The sequence below is a fragment of the Mustela lutreola genome, chromosome 3 (genome assembly GCF_030435805.1).
Source record: "Mustela lutreola isolate mMusLut2 chromosome 3, mMusLut2.pri, whole genome shotgun sequence".
In the NCBI taxonomy this organism is placed as follows: domain Eukaryota; kingdom Metazoa; phylum Chordata; class Mammalia; order Carnivora; family Mustelidae; genus Mustela; species Mustela lutreola.
In genome coordinates this window covers 84,588,152-84,604,163 of record NC_081292.1, presented here as the reverse complement: position 1 = coordinate 84,604,163, position 16,012 = coordinate 84,588,152, and positions in this window count along the sequence as shown.

Here is a 16,012-nt window from a genome sequence, read left to right as displayed (position 1 = left end):
AAGAGAAAAACATTCCAAATTCAAAACAGCCCACACCTTCATTCTCTTTTATGTTTCTGTGAATTAGGCAAGTAACTAAGAAAGTGTGATGCTTAGGATGTATCTCCATTTCCTTTATAAAAACAGTGAGCATTTCATTTTCTAAGTTTCTCTTCTCTCCAGTGGGAGCAATTACCTGGGTACAGGGTCAGCAGATTTAGCCTGAGTTTTACACAGAAGTCTCCACAACTGTCTTCATAACAGGCACCCCAAAATGCTTGCTTGCACAGAACATGTCATTTACTAAGAAACTTAACACAGATCCTTACTTTTCTTGCCCTCTTTCTGTATTCTTCCAGAGCTGCTATGTTTATAGAAGAGACACTTTTTTGTAGCATCTATTTTATACAGAAATGTTTATACTAGAAAACATAAAGTAGACTGAAGAATTTCACAATATTTTCAAAGTGGGTAGTGTCTTTCACTAGCTTCCTGGGTTTTCAACTGACCCCTTTCCCACCCAACGACTTTCTGCCCCTGAGATGAGCAGCAGCAGCACCCTGTGTGAAATCTGTCACCCAGCCAGGCTCTGCTGTGGCCTGCAGAGGCCAGGCAGTACCTGAAGAACGCCTTTCAAAGAAAGACATTTCCGCTGTCTTCAGAAGGGAGCGTCCTTTTGTTCTCTTTCCAGAAGGTCACATGGCCAGTCAGACTCCAACAGAACAGAAGAAATTCCTCAGGAGTTCCCTTGAACTGTGCTTCTGTTCTATATCAGGCCACAAGTGGTCGGCGCACTGTTTACAAGATACCCTGTGGCTTCTCAGAGTGACCTGGTTTCAGAGAGTGGGTCTCAGGTGAAACATGAAAGCTGTCCAGGCGTCCAAGGCATTTGTCTATGAGACACGTCATGCCATTTGATTTAGAGAGAATGAGTGCCTTGCGAAAGGGGTTTGCATGATGGAGTTCCTTCATTCGTTAAGGAATCTGGCAGACTGTGTTAATTTGTGCAGGCTAATAAGGCTCCAGTAATCCCTCTGCCTGATAAAAACAAAACAAAACAAAACAAAAAACCCTTCCAATCATTTGATACTTAGGAAGCACAAGATCCCAGGAAGGAGAAAAGTCATTATTTTTTGCTTCTACAGAAAAATCAATATGAACACATTTCCCTTCTTCTCTGTTACCGTTTTTTCCCTGGAGTTCATCTGTAGGCAAACACATTTTTAGTCATTTTGACAAGAGAGCAATTGGATCTTCTCAGTGTTGTTGGAGGAGAAAAACACCAGTTGAGTAAGAGTTTAAAGTTCTATTAAGGGAGTAGAGCAGAAGTTGTTTTTCTTAATTAAAAAGTATAAAGTCGGATTCGATCCCCCTTCATCTCCTCTCCACCTGTTAAACAATCCAATTAATTTTTAAAAAGAAATTTCATGAATACATGAAAGAAAAGTTTTACTTTTTACACTGCTTAAAAATGCGCCTTTCCACCTGTCCAGGGATACTCGTTTTCAGAACTGTCTCCTCTGGATGTGCACTTATTGGCGATAGGTTTGGGAAATATTAGAAAATGTGAACTGTATATTCTGCTTGGACATTACAAAGATTGCTCAGCCCCATGGAAGACAAACTTTGTAGGAGAATAACATCATAATATAAAGGAAAGACGAAGAGCATGCAAGAGTTAGAGATGAAAGGAAAATGAAAGAGGACATCTTAGAGGCAGAGCTCGGTTCTCAAGTCCCATTAAAGGAAACACCAGAGTTCATGAAGGTGCTGGGCCCACTTTATCTAGTATTTATTTTGGCCAGACATCAGCCTTCCATATGAAGATTGGAGAAATATAGGAAACGCCAGTTCTGAGCTATGGAGCTCCTGCATCTGATGGCTACCAATCTGTAGCATGCAAATAGTAGAAAAGCCTCCATTAGTAACTCATGAAGCAATAAATATTTTTATTTCATTGTCCTCAAAAACAAAGAATGGTTTAATATAATTTGAGGCCTCAAATTCTACATACATGTTCTCAATCAATGATGAAAGGATCAGATTCTCCATCAAGCTGGTTGTAAACAAGCATGTCCTCTGTTGTGCTTTTCAAGATATTGCCTTTCTCCCAAAGGGTGACAATTCATACATAATTCCAAGTATTTTCTTAGCTGTCCCTTGTTCACTGCAATCTAAAATTTCTCAGAGGTACCATTTTGAACCAAACCAAAACAACAATAGCATGGTATCTAGGAAAAGTTTTTATATGCTGCCCACACTTATTTCAACTCTTCATCTCTAATTTCCTAAAATGCAGGTAGGAAAAAATACAAATATGATTTTACTTTAAATGCAGCAAGTTAGAGAAAAACTAAAAGGATTTACCTGAAGTCACATAGTTTTCAGCAAGGAAGGAAAGCTCAAGTTCCCCCATCTTTGTGTTGTTCCTCATATAGCCTATATAGGCAAAATAATGTTTGCCTATAAATGCAATGCTTTAGACTTTTTCTAAGGTCTTGACTTTTGTGTTTTTGTCACCTAACACTATAATAAAGATTAGTGGAACAAAGATTTTGTTCCCAAAAGGTGTTGGCAACAGGAAGTCTCATTTTGATTGCATGACACTCTTTATACCTAATTACCTTCAACAAATCTGCTCTGCACATTCTATGACATAGGTCTTTGACTGGCTTTATACTCTGTATGCTCAGGCTGCTGTCAAGAAGAAATGATAAGCTCGTATGTATACATATACGTCTATGCCTTCATGGTTAGGGTAGTCAGTATTCTCAGGAAGTGTCCTTTCAACATTTATGGAAACACAGTGTGTCATTGGGAAAGCCCTGGGATATTATGACATCGTAGATGCAATTTTGGGAGGAGCCCTACAAGTTCAGGTGCATCAGGTACATTGAACAGGAATGATGCTAGGGAGTGGGCATTTGGCCCTAGGGCTCCTCTACTGCTAGTGTAGACTAATCATTTCACCTATTTCAGCCTTCATTTCGCATGTATAAAAGAAGCTGCTGGGGTTAGAAATGCACAGGGCATAATGCCAAAGCCCCTCCATCTCAAGATTAGGGAGGGTTGAGTTGGCTGAGCTCTGAACTTCAGTCTAAGAGAGGGCAGTGTTCAGCAGGGCCTAGATTGGCCTGTCCTACAGAGTGGGCTGGACTGTGGGCAATTTGGGCTGGCCATAAAAAGGCATGCTTGGGAAACCAGAGGGTGCCAGAGGCTCGGTAAATATTAGCCCTAATCTGCAGTTCACGTCCTACCTCTTGAGAGGCTGGCAGGACACAATATGGCATTTTGGTAAGAGCCTGGACTTTGGACCTTGGCAAAGGACAGACTAGATATTAAATCCGTGACCTGTCACAATAAGTCAATCTCTCAGGGTGCTCACCTGAAAATGGGGATAATAGTACTGACCTCACAAATTTGCTCTGAAAATGAAACAGATATGAGACAGTCTTTAATTTACAACAAGTATCTTGTAAATGTTTCTTCATTCTCAGTGCTTGGGGATTTGGTCTGTCGAGTGCTTGGTCAGGGTATTAGAGCCTCAGGGATATCCAGCAGGGCTGGTGAGGCAGGACCCATGCAGCCGGCTGATGACCCTTCCAGCTCTGGCGTCCTTGTTAGCCTTTCGAGGCCAAATGTGGTCCTCGGAACCCATTTGAAGGCTTTTCTGGGAAGATTTCTGTTTGGTGGCAACATGTTGGGCTGATGTCAAAGGGGTGTTAATGCTGACAGTGTAGCTGGGCCCTTCCTTGAGAAGCTAAGGCAGGCCTGAGGGTCACGGATGGGAAGAGGTGGGCACACTATGCTGCTTCTATTCTTTTAGCTCTCCTTCTTGAGGTCTAGAATGCTAAGAGGAGGCTTCACTCTTGGCTTTTAACCTTGAAACTTAAATACTGACACAACCCTTGGTTCCTGTTACATTGTAGTGAGTAATATCTTGGTGCATTCACCCTGGAAGCATGCTTCCCTGTTAAATGTGACACATGCAGTTCAGAGGTGGTCCGACTAATATTCTTTGCAACTAGTAAAGAGGTTGTAAGTGCTGTCACCGTGCATGAAGGTTTTATCTTGTCTGTGAATGAGTTTGCAATGACTGGAGTGCTGACCCTCATGCTACCTCCTTCATGTGGGTGCTGGCCCACTCTCAAGGCACAGTCCCACCTGTAGGACAGTCTTGCTCAACCCCAGTCCCAGGAGTAGAGCAGAGGGAGGAGTGACTAGCCCATTGGATGAAGGGATTGATTGTGCTAGGCACATAGTTGGTAATGAAACACTACCTGAACAAAAGTCTTAGGTACAGCACAGGGAGCTGCATGACCCCTACTCATTGTTGTGAAGCTCCTGTATTACTCAGGTCTCAGCTCAAAGACTAGAGGCCTCATTGCTGCTGATCCAAGGACTCTATTATATCTTCCTGTGTATGTCCTTTTTAGTTCTTCTCCTACCCTCAGACAATGTGTAATTTGTGTATACTTGCTTGTTATTTATTTGTCCCTCCTACTACTCTGTCCCATAATGTAAGAAAGAGTTTTCTAGTCTTATTCAATGCCTAGAATCTCACCTTGTTGAAAGTAGGCACCCAGTTTGCTGAAGTTTTTAAGGTGACCTATTGTCGCTCTCGGCCCGCAAGAACGACTCGGAGACTCACGTAGCGGCGAACCTTCTTCTTTAATCGCTTTTTTCTTTCTCTCCCTCTACCCTTGGCGCATGGGTTTTTATACAGGCAGTGTTAACCAATCAAAATGCAGTGCTCATGCACCTCCCGCGAGAGTGGACCTAAATGAACAGTCAATCATATTCAGTCCCTTACAACTCTTATAATGGGCCTCCTGTACTGGCTCCCTACATCTCCCCCTTTTTTATTTATTTATAATGGCTGAGATCGTGCCTGTCTTAGGTTGCCAATCCTCAGCACACATGCTTACCCGTCATCGGGTACTCTCCCTGGTCGAAGAGTCCCTGTCTTAGGTTGCTATGGTGTGGGATCAGTCTTACCCGTCTTTGACTACCGATCTAGCATGCTTAGCCATATCTGGGGGGAGGTACCAGCTTCAAGAGCCATCATGGCTTGAACCATGAGGTGTTATTGTCGTTGATTGTGACGGACACGGCCACACACCCAACGTAACATTAGTATGTTAGCTGTGATTAAGAGAACAGCCATGGCACCAAGTCCGGCCCACTGTTTGAGGAACGAAACACATTGCTGTAACATTTTTTCCCACTCATTAACAGGTACAATAGTTACTTTGGTAGAATTTATGGATATAATTTGAGCTTGTAATTGCCTAGTTAAATTTTGACATTGATGGTTCCAGGTACCATTAAGCATATTTCCTAACTGTCTAGAGAGGTTAGCTGCTAAGGATAAGTTGTTATGAGCTATAGGGGTGATACAAAGTCCGGCCATATTATGTATGTATCCTATCGACACAATTGATTCTAGGATATCAAGTTGTTCCTGTACAAGATCAACCCTTTGATTTACAATAAGGATCCCAGCATGCAAATGTCCGTTAATTTGTTCTTGTGTAGCCAATGCTTCAGCGACCATTCCTGTGACGTTGTTGAACGTGGTGGCTGTCTGTACCGAGGTTGTCAACGCTACCACGGCAGCAGTAGCAGTGGCGGCGGATGCTGCGATAACTGCAATAATGGCTGCTGTTATTCCAAAGTCTCGTTTATGTCGAAGCAGCACCGGCAGGTTGTCGGGGTTCACCTGTACTGGCATCGGGATATACGTCGGTATCTTGGCTATTACTGCCGAGTCTCCCACCATGGCGTTCCAACATTCTGATAGCAGACAATTCTGGGACTCACAAGAGAGACTAGATGACTTGTTAATAGTAGAAGCATTAAAAACTATGAAGAGAAAGGGAGCTCTAACACAGACGGGCATTGGTGAGTAACTTATGTGCTTAGCTGAGGTGCAATATCCCAAAGATGATGTTATTCAAGCCATTACCATGGAAGAACTAAAGTCAGCCCTTTGAATTTATAACTGAAGTTTGCAAAACTGATACTCTCCAAGAAAAAACAAAACAATTTTCTTGCTACTGTCTAAAGTTTCTGGCAGACTTTAGTGTTTCAACCTAATACCTATGGCATATATACTACATGCTAAATGCTGTATACTTTAAGCAAATTTTTACATGGAGTATGTAATATGTTGATACACATGACACAACGGAGACTGAAAATGCAGGATTTAACGAGAATCATTTTCCCCTTACATACTTCCTTTTATCATTTTTTGTTTCCAACTTAGTTACAAAAAGTAAATAAATACTCCCATATTTTCATTTCAGTGACTTGATGCCATGAAGAATCAAGTATGACGGTATCAGTCATCAGTTTATAATATAATTATACTACAGAACGCAGACAGGTTAAAAAGTTCTGATGTGTATGGCTAAATGCCTCAAATAATTTACATTTACTGATAAATAACAGCATTCCAAATTATGGACATTTAATAATTATAACTTGTAAACTATATCACATATTAGAATACATTAATTAGCACAAGTTTTCATCAATTTACATTAAATTATACTTAGTAGAAGTTGAAAAAATTTGGTAAAAGAAAAACTTTTCCAGTACCTTGGAGTACACAGAATCAAAAAAGTCATCACATCATTGAAAATGTAAAAACCATGTAAACTTGAATTACCCTTGCAATAATAACAGTTGTTTTAATTCAAACTTTTATACTTACAAGGTTTTAAAAACAAATGGAATCCGTATTAAAGGTACGTTATCACTAAAGTTTAAACTAAACAAAAAGATGTGAAGTCGTAATGAAGTCTCTCGTGAACCTGAAGAAGGGCCCAGCCTTACCTAAAGTGGAATCCAATTTTTTCAAATCGAGAGCCTATGTGAGAGTTGTATGTACAGTTACGCCATGTAGACCCATTAATAAAGTGAAGGCTTTCCAAGCCTGTACATGCCTGTGCAGCGTTGCAGAGCAGCCACCTATCTAGAAGGTGAGCTGACGCGCCTTGCGCCGGGTCTTGGTAGGTATAATTATAGCCAAAAAAGGTGGAGTTAGAGTAAGTGGGGATTTTAGGACTGAATGAGAATCCTGTTCCCACCCAAACTCCTGAGAGGCTACTATGGCAGCCACTCGTGCGGTGCAGCTCGCACAATAGCAGGCCTTGGTGCAGCAAGGTTTATACGGAGGAGGCCCCTCGTAAGGTGGCGCTGTTGGGGCTGGGCGCGTGGGCATAGGATCTAAGTTATCTACCACTTCCGTCTTTGTTTGTAACTGCGCCATAGCTCCTTCTTCCGCTTTTAATTTCAGCTGTGCCATAACTTCCCCCTGCATTTTGAGCTGCGCCATAGCCTTCTTTAGCTTTTCCTCCTTTTTTGCAAGCTCCTTTTGCATCTGGCTCACCTTTTGGCTTTTGGGCGATTTCCCTCCTCTGCTCCTTTCCAAAAACCAGGGAGCCGTTTGTCCCACTTCTCTCAAAAACAAACGAGCTGTTTTATTTTTTAAAGGAGTACCAATTGCCTTAAGGATATCAGAAAGTGGCCCCAGCATTTTATATGTGGCCATCTCATTTCCCATCCCGGAAAGCTTTACTCTCGTCCTTATCCTAGGAACTTTGCAGCCATCTCGTTTCCCATCCCGGAAAGCTTTCTACGCTCATCCTCGACTTGAGGAACTTTCCCTGTCACTAGACAGAAATAGGTGCACTCTTTACCTGATCGTCGCCGACTCCGTGCGTCTCTTACGATGAGATTCCCGGTTTTCGGCGCCACTTGTCGCTCTCGGCCCGCAAGAACGACTCGGAGACTCACGTAGCGGCGAACCTTCTTCTTTAATCGCTTTTTTCTTTCTCTCCCTCTACCCTTGGCGCATGGGTTTTTATACAGGCAGTGTTAACCAATCAAAATGCAGTGCTCATGCACCTCCCGCGAGAGTGGACCTAAATGAACAGCCAATCATATTCAGTCCCTTACAGCTCTTAGAGTAGGCCTCCTGTACTGGCTCCCGACAACCTATGATGATCATTAGATACACACAGATATGAAATGCAGCAGTACATAAATTACATACAAGTCTAAATTTCAGCAACATTAATCATCAGGAAAGTGTCTTTGAACCCAGATATGTCTGAAGTATCAAGAAAATACTCCTTACACATGAAGCTAGTACTCCATTCTTTCAATCCTGAGAGAGGGCCACACTGACTTCTAGGAGCACAAAAGTCTTAAACTGGATTATCTCATTTTCTAGCCTGTACCAGATTAGAAGTAAACATGAACAGTATGGGAAGTAGACACTGATGTGATAGCTTTTTGCCAGAGCAGGGAGAGAAGTCAGCCTAGGGTTCTGTGAACACATAAGACAGGGAACTTCTAGTTAGGTCCCAGTGTCCTTCAGTAAACAAATCCTGCAGTAAACAAGGGGAAAATAGTTCACTGCAATATATGTACATATAAGGCCTATAGAAGTACTTAAATCTATTTATTTATTTTAGAGAAAGAGAGAGAGAGAAACAATGAGTGGAGGGAGGGGCAGAGAGAGAGAGAGAGAGAGAGAGAAAATCTCCAGTGGAATCCCACTGAGTGAAGAGCTCTACCTCACAACTCTGAGATCATGACCTGAGCTGAAATCAAGAGTCTGACACTCAACTGATTGAACCACTCAGATGCCCCAGTCTACAGAAATACTTTAGCCACATATTGTTGCTTTACAGTTGGAGGCACTTGAAAAAGTAAGCTTTATTGTTCTGGTGGTCATTTTGCTATTTTTCCATTCCTGTTGATTTTGTTGACATTGTTCATTTTGTCTTAAAGAGAAAGTATCATGTTGCCTTTGAATTCCCACATGAACTCATTTCTTTTAATATTTAAGGTTTCGTAATACTTAGACTTTACAAAATTACTTAGATACATTCTAGAATTAGTTCTCATCTCTAGACAGTTATATCTGGAATATGACTGAGTTACCAAAAAATATTAACAAATTAGTGTTGTAAACAAGGTTATGTGTGCCTGACACAGCTGCTCTTATTTTTAACTGCTTTTGTGTGAGAAAACAAAGAGAAATATTACATAAAGAACAGGATGTTTTGGACGGCCACCTCTACTGCATTACCTAATACCATAGTTGCAGAACTTGTAAGATTCGTCTGCAGGTGTTGAGAGCATTAAAAATGTGTATTATTACACTCTAAGCATTGGTAACAGAGCAAAGTTGAAAACACAAGTATGTTGGAGGTGATGCCGGAGTAAGTCATGTATTACCTTGGATTGGAATGATAGCACTTAGTGTAAATGATTTAATTCATGGGTTGTCTCCTACTTGTGTCATCAGGGGCAGTGTTCTAACTCTTGGGGGAGGCTTGGTTTCTATATTCCCGAACGGGGGAATACATTCTGTCTGTGGCTGTTCTGTGAGGGTGACTTGCACAGTCACCTGAGCTGCTGGGTGGAAGAGAACTTGAAGCACTGGGTATCCCCCATGGGAGTCATTCATAGTTCTTTGAATTTTTACTCAGATACATCCTCACCTCTGAATCAATTGTTGCAACAACCTGTGAGGTGCCCATGTTTTACGGCTGAGGAGCCTCACTTCCAAGGTCAGTTTAGTGGGAGATGAATTTGGATTTTGTATCTCTCAGCTCCTGTTACTCAAAACAACATAGATTGTAAGACATAAAATTAGATAAGGTACAACTCTGTGACTATTGCTTCAGAAGGGTAAGAACATGCCCTGCCTCTGAGAATGCAGAATTTAGGTCTCCTCGAACTCAAGTCAGAGCAATGTTGAAGAAGAACTCTTATTTTTCTAGTTAGAATGGCACTGAGGATTTCTCAACAAAACAGACTTAACTTTAATAGCCTCTCCTTGTCAAGTTTTGGTCTATCAGAGTTTCCTAAGCCTGAAGCCATATGCACAATTTCAAGGAGTGTGGCATCCTGATTCAACAGTGGATTGGGGCACCATCATTTTCTCCTGTGATGTGAGTATAGGTCCCAGCTTCTCTTAGTCCACTTGGTGATGTTTATGGAGAGGGGAAACAGAAAGCAAACTCAGTGATTTAATTCTGGTACCACTTCCACTCATTGACAACTACTCTGAGGGATAATGTGAGCATCATCTCATTTACTCTTCTCAGGAGGCTGCTTACTCGTAGCGCAGAATTTTTATTTTATTTTATTTTTTTAAAGATTTTATTTATTTATTTGACAGACAGAGATCACAAGTAGGCAGGGGCAGGGGAGCAGACTCCCTGCTGAGCAGAGAGCCCGATGCAGGGCTCAATCCCAGGACTCTGGGATCACTACCTGAGCCAAATGCAGGCTTAACACACTGAGCCACCCAGGTACTCCTAGCAGCACAAAATGTTTTAAAGACAGATGACCTGGATTGAAATCTTACTTCCCTCATCTCTGTGATCTGAGGCAGTTACTTAATCATCTGGGCCTCAGTTGCCTCATCTATGACATGCCTGGCATCATAGGGCTGCACTGGGATGTAAGTTAGATCTGGCTTAGGAAAGTCACATAGGCAATGCTTACCACACAGTTAATCCTTGGTCACTGTGAACTGTCATGTTAGTAGTAAAGCCTATCTTCCAAATGGGAAAAGTGAGGTTCAAGAAGTGAAGTGAGGGGCGCCTGGGTGGCTTAGTGGGTTAAGCCTCTGCCTTCAGCTCGGGTCATGATCTCAGGGTCTTGGGATTGAGCCCTGCATCAGGCTCCCTGCTCAGTGGGGAGCCTGATTCCCCCCTCCTCTCTGCTTGCCTCTCTGCCTACTTATGATCTATCTCTCTCTGTTAAATAAATAAATAAAAGTAAATAAAAAATAAAAAATAAGAAGTGAAGTGATCTATTTAAAGACACAAAATTAGGCAGCTGGACTGCTAGTTTCCCTCTTAAACACAATACATGTCCAAAGCTCACAATGAAGGCTGCAACACAGGAGGAAACTGAGGAGTGGAACTTTGCCCTCTTTTGAGTAGGGCCTCCCCTTTTGACCCAGGATTTTGTAAGGTTAAGGCCAGGGAAAGGCTTAGATTCTATGAGCAAAACCTGGCAGTTTCCATTTTCAACAGCTGTCATTTATTCCGATATCAATTCTGAAGTATCTGCATCTTACTCAAAGAAATCAAATATAGACCACAAATGAAGAGTACTACTGTATAATGGATAAAATGCTTTTCTTGTTTTTTTCTTTATAAATCTCACCAAGATAAAATATTTTTTCTTGAAATCATATGCCCATAATTCTCACTAATGACTTGACAGAAGGTGACGTGGTCTGAGAGTAACATGGATTTTTATTTTGGTTTATCTTTGCAAGGGGTTTGGGCCATCACTCATGCCTTTTGTAGTGTACAATGACTTCTAGTTTTGGTTAGCAGACCTGATTGCTTGTTCTTTTGGCCAAGCTGTTGTGGTGGCTCTTGCCTTGAAGTCAGAGAACACTATGGGAGAGTTTTGTGGAGATACGTTCTCCACTAGGTAGACTTATGTGTTAAATCAGGGTTTCTCACTGTGGCACTATTCACATTTTGGAAAAGGTCATTCTGCATGAGAGGGAGAGGGCTGGGTCCTGTGCATAGTAGGAAGTTTAGCAGTATCTTTGGTCTCTACCCACTAGATGCCAGTAGGACCGCAGTCATGACAACTAAAATGTTTCTAGACATTGCTAAATATCCCTTGGGAGATAAATTACAATAGACAACCACTGCTTTAAAAGTTTGGGGTTCTGGGCTTTTCCAGGATGATCAGAGGTAGAGGGGATTTAGCATGCCAGTCTGGGTCTGCATGGGAAAGGGAGGGACAAAAGATTATATGCATATTAAAATGCCTAGTAAATAAATATGATGGCTGTTTTGGCTACATAGGTATTCACATTGTGACACATTTGGCTTTTTTTTTAATAGTTAAGTAAACTGTTTTGCATTTTTTTCATAGTTAACTAAGTTGTTTTGCAATGGTCTTGTACATCCATAGGCATATTGGGCATTGTTTTTCACTGTTTAAAAAAACTTGTTATATGTAAATATGTCTGATCCTTATACATACCACCCTCATCTCTTTAGAAAATAAATTCCACAAAAGAAGAAAAAATGTTTGGACTATCATATTAGGACTACTGTGTGGTTTTTATTTCTCCTGTCCTGGTTTCTCTGAAGCCCAAAACATGTCTGCGTGGCTGGTCTAAATCTTCCTCCTTATTCCAACAGGAATAAGAAGAAAGAAAAAGAAAAAAAAAAGGAGTAGATTTTTCCATGGTAGAATTAGAAGTGCCATCCAGTGTCCCTGTGTAGCCACAACCATTGTGTCTCAGGGTGTGTGTGTATCCGTGTGTGTGTGTGTGTGTGTGTGTGTGTGTGTGTGTGTGTGGTTTGGCTTTGGTTGTGTTTGTCCCAGTCTCCTTTAAACCCAGAACAGAAAGGGGCAGTGAGGAAATATACTGAACTGTGGCTGGGAAGATAGAGCTGCTTTGTGGAGCTTGTTTCAAGTGGGTTTTGTTTTGAATCCACAAGTTCATTCAAATCCAATCACGGCAAAATTCATAGATTGTGATGTCATGTGGACAGAAACCAAAAAAGGGCTGTATAGGATGCTTTCTGCCAGATGTTACTAATGGCTTCAGGAAACTCCCCCACCCGCCAGTCCTTTTCTTTCTTGCTTGCTTTCTTCTTATCCCCCACTTTGCTTTCTGAGCCAAGACTTTTGGACTGTGCTTTACTAAGCCTCACTTTCATTTACAGATTTTTCTTTTTTTAACAGCCCGTGTGTCTAAGACATGCCATTTGTGCTACTATTTCTCTACATTTATATCACTACTTTATTTTCACATTAAATAAATTAAATAAATTTTCACATCCTTCTAATTGTATAGACAGCAGTGTTGTTTAGGGCAGGGGATGAGGGGTAGGGCAGAAATTAATCAGTAACCAGGTTCACATGTTTACTGTTTTAAAGCTACTTGGATTGAGAAGGTCCCTTTGTGATGGCCCTTGCAAAGTCCCATGATGTGACACTAACTTCCCCTGTCCTCTGGGCAGACTGGCATGTTCACTTATTTTCATCACTGTGTGGTGGAGCCAAGGTTTACTAGACCGGGGTTGTCATTGGGGATGACTTAAGGAAGGGACATACTGTAAGTCTGTTTAAGGGAAGGAGCGAGCCTCAGGCAATGGAAGGTTAAAGAAAGGTTAACGGAAGAGGATGGTTGAAGCCGGAGGGTATGGAAGATAAGAGACCCACGTCATGTTCCTTTACCCCTGTGTCTGTCACACTAGGGTGTTGTGCTAGCTCACTACACTGTCTCTCTAACCTGGCCCAGCTTCTGCATTGCCCCTTCTGGACAGGAACTGTACCCACTCCCTGGGGATTGTTTTAGAACTAGGATCACAATTGCTTGCTTGTGCTGAGTATTTTCTAGCTAGAGAAAATCAAATCCCATCTCCTCCTGATATAATTCCTGAATGATACCCAACTGAAAGTGTGTTAGCTCAAACTATTAGACACAGGCATGAAATCTTAGTAATCTAATTAACAAATAAACAGAGAAGTGGTTTAGAAGTCAGACCTAGTTAATGATCTTTGTCTCAGTCTAGGTATCTGAATGATCTCAATTCCCAGGAGTGTCACCAAACAATTTATTCATTCTCCCCAAATTGCCAAGGATGCTCAGATATCACCGCCCACTATGTTAGGTCCTCCTTGGGTGTTTCTTTTTTTTTTTTTAAGATTTTATTTATTTATTTGACAGATAGAGATCACAAGTAGGCAGAGAGGCAGGCAGAGAGAGAGAGGAGGAAGCAGGTTCCCTGCTGAGCAGAGAGCCCGACGTGGGGCTAGATCCCAGGACCCTGGGACTATGACCTGTGCTGAAGGCAGAGGCTTTAACCCACTGAGCCACCTAGGCACCCCGGTTCTCCTTGGTTTTTCGAGAATTATATACACTTTTTTTCTGGACTGTGGTGCTCATGTGCTAACTCTTATTACAATGCTTGCCATTTTTGTGTCACAGTGTTTTTGTCCATGTTCTCCTCCTAATGTCACATTTCAGAATGTGCATTTCTTCAGAGAAGATATGACTTCTCAGGAATTGCCTTTACACCATGCACGCTAAGCAAACGTGCTTGTAAAATACTATTGAGAAAAGAATTAACAAATAAATGAGGATGAGCCCTCTTATACAAGAGCCCCCCTGATTGATCCATTATTCTCAGTTTGAAAATGCTATGATGTGGTAAGCTAGACACAGGTATGAAATACCCACACAGAAGAGACAGGAGGACTGTGCTGGGGACTCAGGATCTATAGCCATACAAATATACAGAGTTATTTTATTTCAGTCAGAATGTCAGTTTTCCTGGCAGAAGTCATCCTCAAATTGGGTAGTTTGAGGGGAGCATAAGAGAAGGCAGTCAACAGAAGCTGGAAACAGGGCCTGGCACCTGGGAAATAAAGAGGTTGCAGGGAGACAAACAGAACATCAACAGAAGTGGGCTGCGGATGACGTACCCACATAGGTGGATATACTTGTAGGCTGTACTTGTATGGTAGTACTATACTTATAGTATAGTAGACTATACTTATAGGCTGAAGACTTAATTTTGATTTTAAGGTTTGGCTAGAATTTACCCTACTAGAATTTACTAGTTTAAATTTACTAATCAACTAGTAAGTTTACTAATTTACCCTACTAGAATTTACCTCTACCCTACTAGAGAGGAGGAAGGTGTTTAATCCTCCTTCTCGAAGTTGATGTGTATAAAGACTAGCTCTCCAAGACAAGGTCTCCAGCACGCTGGCAGTAGGGCTGCCCTAGCAGACAGCTGATGGGAGGACAAGAGTCTCCACCCAGGGGCAACTCCTGAGGGAACTGAAAGGCACAGTGGAAAAGCAGGTTGGCTCTGGCCATACAGATTTTCAAGAATAATAAACACAATCTTTTTCATATTAAAGCAAAGGTGAAGTACTGCAAGGCTTTGAACAGGGCATTTGGCTATGGTGTAATGTGGTGTGACTGGCATGGCAGTCCTGTGCTGAGTGGGCCATGAGTGGAGAGCTGCTGGCTGCCTTGTTCACGCTCACATCTCCAAGCATGGGGTAGGGCCTGACACTCAGAGGGCTGCTACAGAAATTAGAATAGGAATGAGGGCCTGTATTACTGAGAGTGTAATGTTATCTTTGGGAGAAGTTAGAGTCAGGAAGGCCGAGTTAGTTGAGTATGGGAAGGAAGATCATGCATTTGCTTGTTGAGGTACCGAATTTTTAACGATGATGTGAAATTCAAATGAAACAAAATGTCTCTTTGCAGCTGAAAGGATAAAACTGAAGAAGATGTCAAGATTTAAATTTCAGAGTCATTAGTATAAACTCTGAGTATAAGATGATTGTTGAGGAATGCAATATGTAGAGAAGAACAGAAAGCCCAGATCTCAGTCCAGGGTCAACCACCATTACACAGGAGGTGAGGGATAGAAGCTTTAAAGAAGTGAGATGTCTGTCTGGAGGGGGTGTCCAGCAGAGACAGAGATGCTGGAGGGAGCTTCATACAGAGAGAAGCAACAGAGAAATAGCGGTAGCTGGAATAGGCTTGCCAGAAAAAACACAGTATTGTGTTTGAGTCCTCAGTTCAGAGGAGACACAATCAAACTCGTGGATACCACCATTAGTTCAGTGAGACCAGGCACTGGGGTCCATGTGAGCGGTAGACCTGGGACCCAGCTCACAAGGATTTTCTAATTGGTTTCTGATTATAAGTTTTCCATGGACAGACTTCAAACCATGTATTATGAAGGTAAAAGTCCTTCTAGATAAATAATTTTTACTATTTCAGATTTTACCTCTAAAGAAGGACCAATTATAATTAAGTCACACATGTGAAGATGTTTTGAGTTCAGGGAGTAGAGCATGTTCTTGATATTTCTATAAGAATTCATCTCTCATCCAGCTTAATATTATTTTAAAATAGTGCTTGTGGTTTAATCATTTTTTGAGATCTTGCTACTAGATTTTAAAAATCTGTAGCTAGATGCCAAGATAA